General features: G+C 38.3%; 1 protein-coding gene and 1 long non-coding RNA gene across 3 annotated transcripts in view; one reads left to right on the top strand and one right to left on the bottom strand.

The window, feature by feature from the left end:
• The window catches only part of RGS7BP (regulator of G protein signaling 7 binding protein), a 121,585-nt gene that overhangs the window by 30,494 nt on the left and 78,153 nt on the right, over positions 1 to 12,938 (bottom strand). The window lies entirely within an intron of this gene.
• Positions 5,595 to 12,938, top strand: part of LOC141278282 (uncharacterized) — a 247,517-nt gene continuing 240,173 nt past the window's right edge. The window contains exon 1 of the long non-coding RNA XR_012330705.1: positions 5,595 to 5,679. This is a non-coding gene — a long non-coding RNA (uncharacterized lncRNA). The remainder of the gene's footprint in view (positions 5,680 to 12,938) is intronic.

Raw genomic sequence — 12,938 nt, 5'->3', positions numbered from 1 at the left:
AAGAATAAAAACCATATGATCATCTCAATAGATGCAGAAAAAGCTTTTGACAAAATTCAACACCCATTTATGATAAAAAGTCCTGCAGAAAGTAGTCATAGAGGGAACTTTCCTCAACATAATAAAGGCCATATATGACAAACCCACAGCCAAGATCATCCTCAATGGTGGAAAACTGAAACCATTTCCACTAAGATCAGGAACAAGACAAGGTGGTCCACTCTCACCACTATTATTCAACATAGTTTTGGAAGTTTTAGCCACACCAATCAGAGAAGAAAAAGAAATAAAAGAAATCCAAATTGGAAAAGAAGAAGTAAAGCTGTCACTGCAGATGACATGATACTATACATAGTGAATCCTAAAGATGCTACCAGAAAACTACTAGAGCTAATCAATGAATTTGGTAAAGTAGCAGGATACAAAATTAATGCACAGAAATCTCTGGCATTCCTATACACTAATGATGAAAAATCTGAAAGTGAAATTAAGAAAACACTCCCATTTACCATTGCAACAAAAAGAATAAAATATCTAGGAATAAACCTACCTAAGGAGACAAAAGACCTGTATGCAGAAAATTATAATACAGTGATGAAAGAAATTAAAGATGATACAAATGGAGAGATATACCATGTTCTTGGATTGGAAGAATCAACATTGTGAAAATGACTCTACTACCCAAAGCAATCTACAGATTCAATGCAATCCCTACAGATTCAATGCAATCCCTAGCAAAATACCACAGGCATTTTTCACAGGACTAGAACAAAAAATTTCGTAATTTATATGGAAATGTAAAAGACCCCGAATAGCCAAAGCAATCTTTTTTTTTTTTTTTTTTTTTTTTTTTGGTTTACGCGGGCCTCTCATTGTTGTGGCCTCTCCCTTTGCGGAGCACAGGCTCCGGATGCGCAGGCTCAGCGGCCATGGCTTATGGGCCTAGCTGCTCTGTGGCATGTGGGATCTTCCCAGACCAGGGCATGAACCCGTGTCCTCTGCATCGGCAGGCGGACTCCCAACCACTGCGCCACCAGGGAAGCCCCAAAGCAATCTTGAGAAAGAAAAATGGAGCTGGAGGAATCAGGCTCCCTGACTTCAGACTATACTACAAAGGTACAGTAATCAAGACAGTATGGTACTGGCACAAAAACAGAAATATAGACCAATGGAGCAGGATAGAAAGCCCAGAGATAAATCCATGCACATATGGTCACCTTATCTTTGATAAAGGAGGCAAGAATATACAGTGGAATAAAGACAGCCTCTTCAATAAGTGGTGCTGGGAAAACTGGACAGGTACATGTAAAAGTATGAAATTAGAACACTCCCTAACACCATACACAAAAATAAACTCAAAATGGATTAAAGACCTAAATGTAAGGCCAGACACTATCAAACTCTTAGAGGAAAACATAGGCAGAACACTCTATGACATAAATCACAGCAAGATCCTTTTTGATCCACCTCCTACAGAAATGGAAATAAAAACAAAAATAAACAAATGGGACCTAATGAAACTTCAAAGCTTTTGTACAGCAAAAGAAACCATAAACAAGAGGAAAAGACAACCCTCAGAATGGGAGAAAATATTTGCAAATGAAGCAACTGACAAAGAATTAATCTCCAAAATTTACAAGCAGCTCATGCAGCTCAATATCAAAAAAGCAAACAACCCAATCCAAAAATGGTCAGAAGACCTAAATAGACATTTCTCTAAAGAAGATATACAGATTGCCAACAAACACATGAAAGAATACTCAACATCATTAATCATTAGAGAAATGCAAATCAAAACTACAATGAAATATCATCTTACACCGGTCAGAATGGCCATCATCAAAAACTCTACAAACAATAAATGCTGGAGAGGATGTGGAGAAAAGGGAACCCTCCTGCACTGTTGGTGGGAATGTAAATTGCTACAGCCACTATGGAGAACAGTATGGAGGTTCCTTAAAAAACTAAAAAGAGAACTACCATATGACCCAGCAATCCCACTACTGGGCATATACCCTGAGAAAACCATAATTCAAAAAGAGTCATGTACCACAATGTTCATTGCAGCTCTATTTACAATAGCCAGGACGTAGAAGCAACCTAAATGTCCATCAACAGATGAATGGATAAAGAAGATGTGGCACATATATACAATGGAATATTACTCAGACGTAAAAAGAAACGAAATTGAGTTATTGGGTAGTGAGGTGGATGAACCTAGAGTCTGTCATACAGACTGAAGTAACTCAGAAAGAGAAAAACAAATACTGTATGCTAACACACATATATATATATGGAATCTAAGAAAAAAAAATGTCATGAGGAACCTAGGGGCAAGACGGGAATAAAGACACAGACCTACTAGAGAATGGACTTGAGGATATGGGGAGGGGGAAGGGTAAGCTGGGACAAAGTGAGAGAGTGGCATGGACATATATACATTACCAAACGTAAAATAGATAGCTAGTGGGAAGCAGCCGCATAGCACAGGGAGATCAGCTCGGTGCTTTGTGACCACCTAGTGAGGTGGGATATGCAGGGTGGAAGGGAGGGAGATGCAAGAGGGAAGGGCTATGGGAACATATGTGTATGTATAACTGATTCACTTTGTTATAAAGCAGAAACTGACACACCATTGTAAAGCAATTATACTCTAATAAAGATGGTAAAAAAAAATAGGGCTGTCTTGTTGATTTGTAAGAATTCTCTCTATGTAATAGATACTGATAATTTCCACTGTAGGTGAAACTATAAATTACTACCATCTGAGATTTAGAACTTTATTGAAGGATGACTCATTGATTATTTTTTCAGTACTGTCTAGGTTTAATGGTTTATTAAAAGATTTTACTCTTCTTAAGTTAAATTTGATAACTCATTTGTCCTAGAAAATTTTTCACTAAATACATTTTTAATAGTTTGGTTTTCTGTTGTAACTGTTTCATATCTCTAATGCTGTGTATTTATGGCTTACAATTTCTTTGTATTCCACTGTTTCTTGGATTCCATATCTTCCTGTTTCTTTGATTCATTCTCATTTTGCTGGAACATATCTTTGACATTATTTCAGAGGAGATCTCTGAATACAAAATTTCTTATTCTTTATATTACTGAAAATACTTTTTCTTCTCTATCTCTCTCTTGCTGTATGCACACTTAAATTCTAATTGGCTGGATATAAAAATCTATGTTCTAACTAAGTTTCTCTCACAACTTGGATGATATTGTTCCCTTTCTTCTATCTATACCCAAGGATGCTATGTATGTAGCCTGTTTATGGCCCTCTGAAAATTTTTTATCTTTAAACATTTTGAGTTATGAAATGGTTCCTAAATATGTCTAGCTATGGGTGTTTTATATATTACTCCATTTTTTGGCATTTGATTGGCATTTGCAATCTACTTTCACCAATTTTTTATTTTGAAAATTTTCAAGCCTATAGCAAACTTGCAAGAATAATACAATGAACATCTAAATATTCTAGTTTAACCAATTTTTAATATTTAGCCACATTCTTCTTTTATCTCTCTCATTCTCTGTGGGTGTGTGTATATATACATATATATATAGGTTTCATATATATGGATTATGTGTATAACGTGTATATGTATAAATGTATAATATATATATATAATTATTTGTTGAATCATTTAAGAGTTGCAGACATTAATGTTACTTTATCCCAAATACTTCAACATATAACTCCTAAAGAACAAAAATGTTTTCCTACATAACCTTAAAACAATTAGCACATGAAAAACTTTATTTAATTTTGATTTAAATGTTTCAATTCAATTTGATACAATGCTATTATTTAATATGTATATATATATTCTATATTCAAATTTCCCCATTTGTTCCAATAATGTCCTTTATAGCTTTTTTTTTTTTACATTGAAGGATCCAAATAAGGATTATGTACCACATCTAATTGTCATGTTTCTTTATTCTCTTTTAATCTAGAATAGCATCCTTGTCTTTTTTCATTTTTCATAACATTGATATTTTTGAATAAAGAGTCTGGGCCAGTTTTAAAGAATGTCTTTAAATTTGGATTTGTCTGATTGTTTCCACAAGTCTAGGTTCAGAGTAAACATTTTTGGCAAGAATATTATAGAAGTGATACTGTGTCCTTTTTAGTGCATTGCATTAGAAAGTGTGTGTGTTTGTCCCATTATTAATGATGTTAGTTAAGTATTGATTACTTGGTTAAGGTGATTTCTTCCAGCTTTTACCATGGTAGAGGACTCTTTTTCCCTTTGTAAATATTAAGTAATCTATGGAGTGATTTATTAAGATGTTATAGCCTTTTCAATATAAATATTTCTTTAGGTTTGCAAAAAGTTTTTCTATTTTTCTTAATTATCTATTTCTCTCTGTTTTCTCTATTCTTTCAGAATCCTATTTCATGTTAGAGTCTCTGGATCTTAATTAGCCCTATATTCTATATTCACTGTGGGGGGCTGAGCTCTGGGAGAATACCTAGACTTGACCTTTCAGGTCCCTATTTTAGGCTCTCAGTATTTCCATTATAATAATTGTTAAGAACTGTGAAGGATCTGAGATTTCCCTCTACCTGTGAATTAACTTGTCACAATCTCATGGATCCTGGAAAGAGACACGAGACTCTGGGTTAGAGACAAAGAAAATTTAGCACTCACAAAATTGTAGTAGAGTATCAGCATTTGTGTTAATTTCTTGAGTTTTAATTCCCACAGGGAGACACAAGAAGAGCCAGATCATTATACCTCCACACACACAAAGGAACCTTAATCTCAGGAACCCTGAGATTAAGGATCTGAAGTCTTCTATAAGCATGTCTGCCCTTTGCGCCGGGAAACATTTTCATTATGCTGAATCAATCGTAAGCATGCCTTGCTCTGGAGGGGAGGCACTGTCTCTGTTTTTCAAGAACATTTACTAAATAAACATCCTTGAAAAGATAGTGTAAAACAAAGGGCAGTCAGTGCCTCACTTTGCAAGAAAAACTCTGTTCCCTGAAATGCAAGAGCCTGAAGGAGAATGGTCTCCCAACACTAATTAACCCATCTATTAAAATTTTATTTGATGGATAGCACTTTCATTTCCAACAAATCCCGTTGCTTCCTTTCTGTTACAGTTACTGCTTTTGAGGTATGACAGACCTAAAATAAATCTGTTGATTACGTTTATATTTTAAATTCTTCATCTGTTTCTACTTTAAAATTTGTTCATCAAGTATTAGTTGTTTGCGTGTTGCCATTTGGTACCTCCCTTTCAGGGTGTTGATTTTCTTAAAAATCTGCTAATCCCTGGATGTCTGTTTAGCTTTGTCCTTGAGGATCTCTCTTTGCCCATCATTCTGATGAGTATCCTCCTTCTGGTGATTGGAAAAGGGGCAGGATGTGTGGCTGGACAAGGTGTGTCTAAAGCTTGTCTTCAGGGTGCTTCTCATCTCCGTTGATAAGTTTACCTGGGCACACAGCCTATTTTTTGGGTCCCGTGTTTGCTTTGAGTTTCCTGTTTACAACTCCTACTCCAAAGAGATATGTGGAACAATTTAGCCTGGGAAAAAACACTGGAGTCATGTGCTCACTTTCTTCTTCCTCTGCAGCAGTCCTTATGGAGGATTCGAGTTACTTCACCCTCTGTTCTGCTTTGCTGCCTGGTCCTGACACTCACAGCAGGTGTCCTCCTGGGGTAAGCAATGATGGTCTTGGTTACTCAGTGTGGGGCAGTTCAGCTTTTCCTGAATGCAATTTCAAACATTTATTTCCCTGACAACAGCTCCAGAAATCCTTCCTGTGATTTGTATTTGTTGACTCCTACTTTGAAGTATGTCTGGAATTGATTTTATTTTTGTCGTATTTTTCTCCTGCATGAATTTCTTTTGTTTCTTGAGTTTCTTATTGGTTGTGGCTTCATTTCTTCATTTATATCTACCAATCCAATCCCTGTTGCTTTCTAGCTTTGAGAAATTCCTCAATTTCTGGTTTGTTGAAATCATACTTCCTTGTTTTTCAGGGCCATGGGAGACTGTTTTGTGTCTGCCGACCTCTATTTTTTTTTTCCTCTTACAATTAGTAGGACCCATTTGACAGAGTTATGGCAAATGGATTCTGAGTAAGAGTGATGTATGCCTCTTCCAGATTGGCTTCTAAAAATCCTCCCATGGGAACATCCATGCTTTCTTTTCTCCCCTGACAATTGGATGGATTTGGGGAATGGAAAGAATAAAAGGGCCCACCCCACCCTAGCTCTGGCACTGGACTATGACAATGGTGAATAATGAACTCTCATTGTTCTAATCCATTGAGATTTGATGATGTTTCATGCAGCTGTTACCCTACCCTGACAAATATAAGAACGAATATGGATTTATTCTTTTCATTATATCTTTTGCTGTTATTTCGATGGGTTTTTAGTAGGAGGGGAAATATACGTATGAGTTCAGTCCAACATCTCTGGACAAGCTTCTTTTTCTCCAATTATACTCCCTCTCATTTAACAACAGATGCAGAATGAAAGCAAATTCCTTTGCTTATTCAATAATTATTAATTGAAACTTTATCTGCTCCAGGCACTGTACTAAATGCCGGAGATACAATGGTGAGCACACTCAAGGTGATCAACTCTGGAAAGGACAACAGACAACAAATCAGGTGTCTACCCCTCAATGTAACACGTGCCTGGGGGACACATTGCATGGGCATAGGCCCTGCCTTGGAGAGCCAGGAAAAGCTTTCTGCAGGAAAGTCCCATCTAAGTTACAAACCAAAGAAAGCATAGGGTAGACCAGGTGAAAGGGATCGTTGTGGAGTGGGGCAGGGTGGACAATATGTTTCAGGCAGAGGGAGCAACTGGAAAGAACTTCTAAGTTCAAGTTCCTCGAAGTAGTTCAAGATGCCGAGGCTGTTGAGATGGGGTTGCTGGTGAGAGATGAGGCCGGAGAGGCTAGCAGGGCTGTTCCATAGATGTTCTTCTGAGCCACATTAAAAAGTTGGCAGGGGAGCGCCTCACAAACCTGAATGTTGGCCTATCTGAGTTCTGCATCCCCAGCTTCCCCCGTTTGACCAGTTATCCTTAGAAGGAGCACCTGTTTCTAACATCAGGTGGGCTGTCTGCTCTGCTCTCAGGAAAGGGTCAAGCTGCTTCTAGATGGTAACTTCAAGTCAAAGTTTTACTTTGCCCAAGAGTGACTATGCATTTAAAATCATTTTTTATTATGAAATGAAAAACTCTGTCCCCTGAAACATTAGTTTCAGGCCTCAGTGAACAAGTATTTTCTTGGGGAGGGGATGGAGGGGGAGGGGAGAAGGGGAGCCTTTAGAGCACCTTAAAATGTCACTAAGCTGGCTTCACCACTGTTGAGAACCAGGATGTCAAAAAGTTGGCCACTTTCCTCAGGGCCTCGCAAAGCTTTTGGCCTTCAGCTCCTTTGGGATTTCCATGTATTTTTAGCCTGTTTATGGATAATATAATAGGCATGTTTGAGGAAAAGTTAAGGGAAACCACACATGAAGCACATACCAGTTTGGAAGGCTAGTTATTCTTATATTTGTGAGAAATGGTCAGTTGTTTAGGAGGAAAAAAACCACATGTGATTGTGGGGCAGCCTCAAGAGTCCCAGAAGACTGGGCTGGGGTCCTTTATTTAGAGTGGAGGCCCCTTTATCACACTCCACTCTGGAGACTTCTTTCCTCCTCTTGATCTCATTTCTCCCATCCTCTTTCTTTTCTATTCATATTTTCCTCTCTCCATTTCCCCTTCTCCTCTCCACTCCTTTCTTGCCTGCCTGTCTTCAGCCTATCGTGACAGTAGGAAGCATTGCCATAGTGTCTCCTTGGAGGCCCTGAGTTTGGACTCCGATGTCCAGCAGAGTCAGTTTTATCCATTTGTGTACATTTCTCTAGGAATCAGAACAAAACACACTAATCTTCTCTGAGCTAATATTCTGTCACTGCACTATCATTTCCTTGACGGCAGGGGCAAATTTCCTATGTCCTTTGTGCTCTTGACACATTATCTGCTATGATACTATACACAGGGAAGGCTCTCGGGACAGTTTTCATACTGACTGTGAACAACTAAATGAACACAGTTTACATGAGATGCGTGGAAGCTTATCCACATGGTTACTCTCACTCTCATGCATTTTCATAATGGGTAGGAGATTTATAACTCCATCCAGTGTGAAAAGGACTGGGGAAATGTAAGCTGTTTGTTAAGTAATCCACTTTTACTCTTGCATTTCCAAAAAGCATGTAATTTAAATAGAAATAAGTTATATTAGTTCAGTTAGTTGTTTGCCTATATTAAAAAATAGTTTCAAAGGCTTTTCTACACTGTGGTAAGAAGATATTCATAGTGCCATAAACACATAGTGGAAAATAATACTTATACCATAAACAGAAATCCATTCTTGCCCATACACTGGGAAATAAACATTTTCCGATACAGGGCTATTTCCCTCCCCCGCCCTGTGTCCTTCTCTGTGCTCCTTGTGACACTGTAGTCCTATCATTGACCCCAGAGTAGTAGTCATCTTGGTGGTTCCATCAGCTGAGTGAGGAAGCAGAATCACAGGGCACAGGAGAAGAGCAGACAATGGAAACACATTTGAGGGAGGTCCCTGTGAGGCTTTCACTTCTCCATTTCCAACCCCCAAGGTAGAGCAGAACAATGTGCAGACGGTATTGACTGTATAGTTAATTAATTTCAACTTTCCTTTAATGGGTATCATGGCTAAATCATGCTCCCTTTGGATCACAGCAAATATCTTATAAATCATTAAATGATCTATGCAGTTAACTTTCCCTCTCATCTTAAAAGTAACTCTCTGAACTTATTTTGGTAAGAAATTAAATATACAATAAATTTTAGCCATTAAACATGGTATTCTGGAATACACGCACCAATCATTGTCAGATGTGTGGATAAAATTCAGCCCATGGTGCTAGTATCTTTCATTTCCCGATTTGATATGTTCTCTTGCCTTTCTCCAATGTGGCTTAGTGGGAAATGGTCTGGTGTAGTGGAACAATCATGAACTTTGCAGCAGGATTAATGTGCTCTGTGACCTTGGACAACAAGTTACCTCTTTGAGCCTCAGCTTCTCTGTCAGTAAAATGGGAAAAACGATACTTGAGGATGAAATAAGATGACACGTATAAAGCCCCTGGCAAGTAGAAAGTATACAATAAGTGGAAGCTATTATCATTGCTGTTATCCTAGTCCTCAGCTGACATCTACTTTGACAAAAGGTGATGAATATTGTGTCCTGTTCACTGTTTGGTATTGATATATGAGGACACGGAGACAGAGTAATAGATGGTGTTAGATTGCCCTTACATTCCAGAAGTTGGTTATATTTGGGTTCTCCAGATAGTACAAGTTGTTCTGGTCTTGGGTCCTTTGAATTAGATACCAATGTTTATGAAGTTGTGTCCTTCTTGTCATTAAATCTCAGATTAAGTTCTACCTCCTCGGAGAGCTTTGACCGTCCCTTCTAAAGTAGCCACCCAGTCATGGTCACTTTCTATTACATTACCTATTCTAATTATTGACATTGTAATTTTAGTGTTTGGGAGTTTTAGAAATTTTCCCCCCCCAGATTTTAGAAATTCTCGTGAATATTTCTCTTCACGAGACTATATACTCCATAAGAACAGGGATCTCTTCAGCCCTGATCGTTTCAGTCTCCCAGTACCTTACACAGGTGCTCAACAAATATTTGTTCAAAGAACAAATGCATGTTTCCACTCATAAGTTGAATCATAATCTATTTTAAGATTTATTCTGCTTCATTTCTTCAAACCTAATGTTCTATTTTAGTATCAATTGCCTCATTACATTGGAAAATAAGGCTTTACTTGTGGTTTTATTCTATTTCCGTCTCTGCGTTGCTTGTTTCTTTTATTGGTGGGTCATTTTCTTTACATTTCTTAATAGGAGGCTGAATACCCTGGAGTCTTTACTGCTCATATTCTATTCTTTGTCTTAAGTTTATCCTGTATTTTGCTGGACGGATGGCGGTTCATTAATTTCTTATGAGAGCATCTTGAACTCTCAACTCCCACTAGAGTTTGACATCTCTCTCTTCTTTCCCCTTTTGTGACTACATTTCCTCCGCATTTTTTCTCTCTTTATATATACTGGTGGCACATTGCAGGGGAAGAACCCATCTTATCTTAGGGGGAGGAAGGGATAATGGTATACCTCAAAGGACCTGGGCACAATCTGGCTGTAAGTGATGGCAGAAGAGTGGAACAGAGTCAGAGAAGACCATTGAGAGAGCAAGGAGAGATGAAAATAAAGATGAAGGAGCAAGTTCACATGTGAAGGGGGGCTGCACTGGAGTGCTCTCTCTTCTCTGCTGCTTTCAGAATGGGAAGGTTGTCAAAACTGACTGACTGCGGGGAGAAAGGGAGAGAGGAAAGCTGTGGTCAAAACGGCAGGATCATCAATTCTCTTAGAAATCTGGCTTCACTTTCTGCCAATAGAGTGAATGAAACCCATGGTCGCATTTTATCTGGTGTCAGGAAACAGGCAATAATGGTCAATATGATACATGGATTCATTTGTGGGGAAAGACTTCCTACCTACTAACTGTGAAGAAGTGAGAGAAACTATTTTTCACTATAAACATAGAAATTAGACTTTGTCAAGTAATGGCCCAAGCTAAAACTTTAAGTGTTAAAATATGAGATTACACAATGCCTGAAATTATTCCCATCTGTCATCTTCTCCACAGTTTTTCAGAACCACACTCTGCATGGTATAATCCAATAGCCTTTATTAAATGTGGGTTTTTATCTTATATTACCATAATTTACTTTAACTTTCTTGGCCATGAAATAAGACAATCATCTTAGTACTGTTTGTCTTCATTTTTTTGGCAATAGCATGATCTTATAAAGTATAAAAGATTTCCAAGTAGATTGTACCAATCAGACTTATGAGACAGCAAAAATTCAGAAACATGGTGCATGCAAAAATCATGAAGGTCCACTGAAGATGTTGTTAAGGACAAAGGATATTTATAATTTGCTTAATTGGGAGAGAAGGACAATCTTCATTATTAAATTCAAGCTTTCTGCAGAAAATGAGATTTAAAATGATTTGAGGCTTATTTTTTCCCAGAAACAAACCATACTCCTTGCCCCTGCGGTAACCTTGTGTGACCTTTTTCTTCAAAGAGTAAACACATGACTACTCAATACAATAGTAAAACTAAATGTGATATTCAATACTTTCTGGACTTATGGTGGCAGTCAGGGAGGTAATTAGAAATAAAAATAAATTAAGGGGTTTCCCGGGTGGCGCAGTGGTTAAGAATCTGCCTGCCAATGCAGGGGACACAGGTTGAAGCCCTGGTTTGGGAAGATCCCACATGCCACGGAGCAAGTAAGCCCATGCACCACAACTACTGAGCCTGCGCGCTCTAGAGGCTGCGTGCCACAACTATTGAGCCCGTGAGCCACAACTACTGAAGCCCATGCGCCTAGAGCCCGTGCTCCACAACAAGAGAAGCCACTGCAATGAGAAGCCTGTGCACCATAACGAAGAGTAGTGCCCGCTCGCTGCATCTAGAGAAAGCCCACCTGCAGCAGTGAAGACCCAACGCAGCCAAAAATAAATAAAATAAATAAATAAATTAAAAAAGTAAAAGTACAGAGAATTGGAAAACAATTTGGCTTCAGAATCTAATCACAACAAAAAATTGACCAGAGACTCTCATATAGAGCCCAAATAATGACTCAATTACAATTCCTGTTTTTCCTTGATAGAAGATAAAGAGTAAAGAAGAATTGGCCAAGCTGTAATAAGAAATTAGGATGGAGAAAAAATTAGCTAACCTAAAAGTTATCAAAATATGAATTTTTACCATAGCATTAAAAGAAACATACCAGAAAGATTCTAAGCAGAAAGAGATTTCGAGTGTTATAGACTAGAATGGGAATCACCATTCCCCTAAGACTCTGAGGACTAAACTCATTCCTCAGTATCTGTATGTGTGTGGGGGAGAATGGGGGGTTGGTTCTAGGACTTGCCATGGACACCAAAATCCATGGCTCAAGTCCCATAGTTGGCCCTCTGTATCCGTGGTTCCATATCTGTGGATTCAAACAGCCATAGATTGTAAGCATAGTACGTGATCTGCGATTGGTTGAATCTGTGAGGGTCAACTCTATTTGATTTCTTGAAGGGACTGAGTGAGCTCATCTAGACAGGACCCCTTCCAGCCCAAGGCCACACTAGAGATACCACTGTTTGGATAAAGAGTATATTATCTGGCATCTTAATTCTTGGTAGACAGACTTCTGTCTAGTGGTGATAAAGAATAAAGCATACAACAAAGTTGAAAGTATGTACTTAGGTGAGTAAGAATAGCCAGGTAAGGGCTTGAAAGTTTCCATTTTTGTACATATGATGGGGTGATTTCCTTTTGTTTCAAAGGTAGCAAAACAGTTATCCATCTTCACTGTGTTTCAGAGTCACCTGGAGTGCCCCCAGATTCTGATTCAGTGGGTCCTGGACAGGATTCTTGAGTCTCCATGTTTATCCAGCACCCTGGATAATTTTGAAGCGCATTTTCTAAGGATTTGCACTTTAAGTAGTAATGATTTTAGAAGAATCAAATAGAAATCCATCTGGAGACTTAATTACAATGGGGAGAAATCAAAGATTCCATCAGGTATATTCTTTTTAGAGTCATACTTAGAGTGTTAGGTGCTAGAGCAGGGAGCAGAGGTTTATTATTTTTAAAGGAAGAGGCACGGAAGGACAGGGATCAGAGACGGATAGTGAAGATAGGAGGCAGTGCAGACCACATGAGCTGATCAGTTAAGAGATGATGTGTTTTTTATTTGTGTGGTCAAGACCAAATACGATAAGGAAGAACCTGGATGAGGGAATCCCTGTTACTTTTAAGCAGAGAGCTAGCAGAGAAGGGTCTT

Source organism: Tursiops truncatus, chromosome 3, assembly GCF_011762595.2.
Source record: "Tursiops truncatus isolate mTurTru1 chromosome 3, mTurTru1.mat.Y, whole genome shotgun sequence".
NCBI lineage: Eukaryota > Metazoa > Chordata > Mammalia > Artiodactyla > Delphinidae > Tursiops > Tursiops truncatus.
Note: the sequence above shows the minus strand (reverse complement) of the source record. Positions and strands in the feature narration are given on the sequence as shown.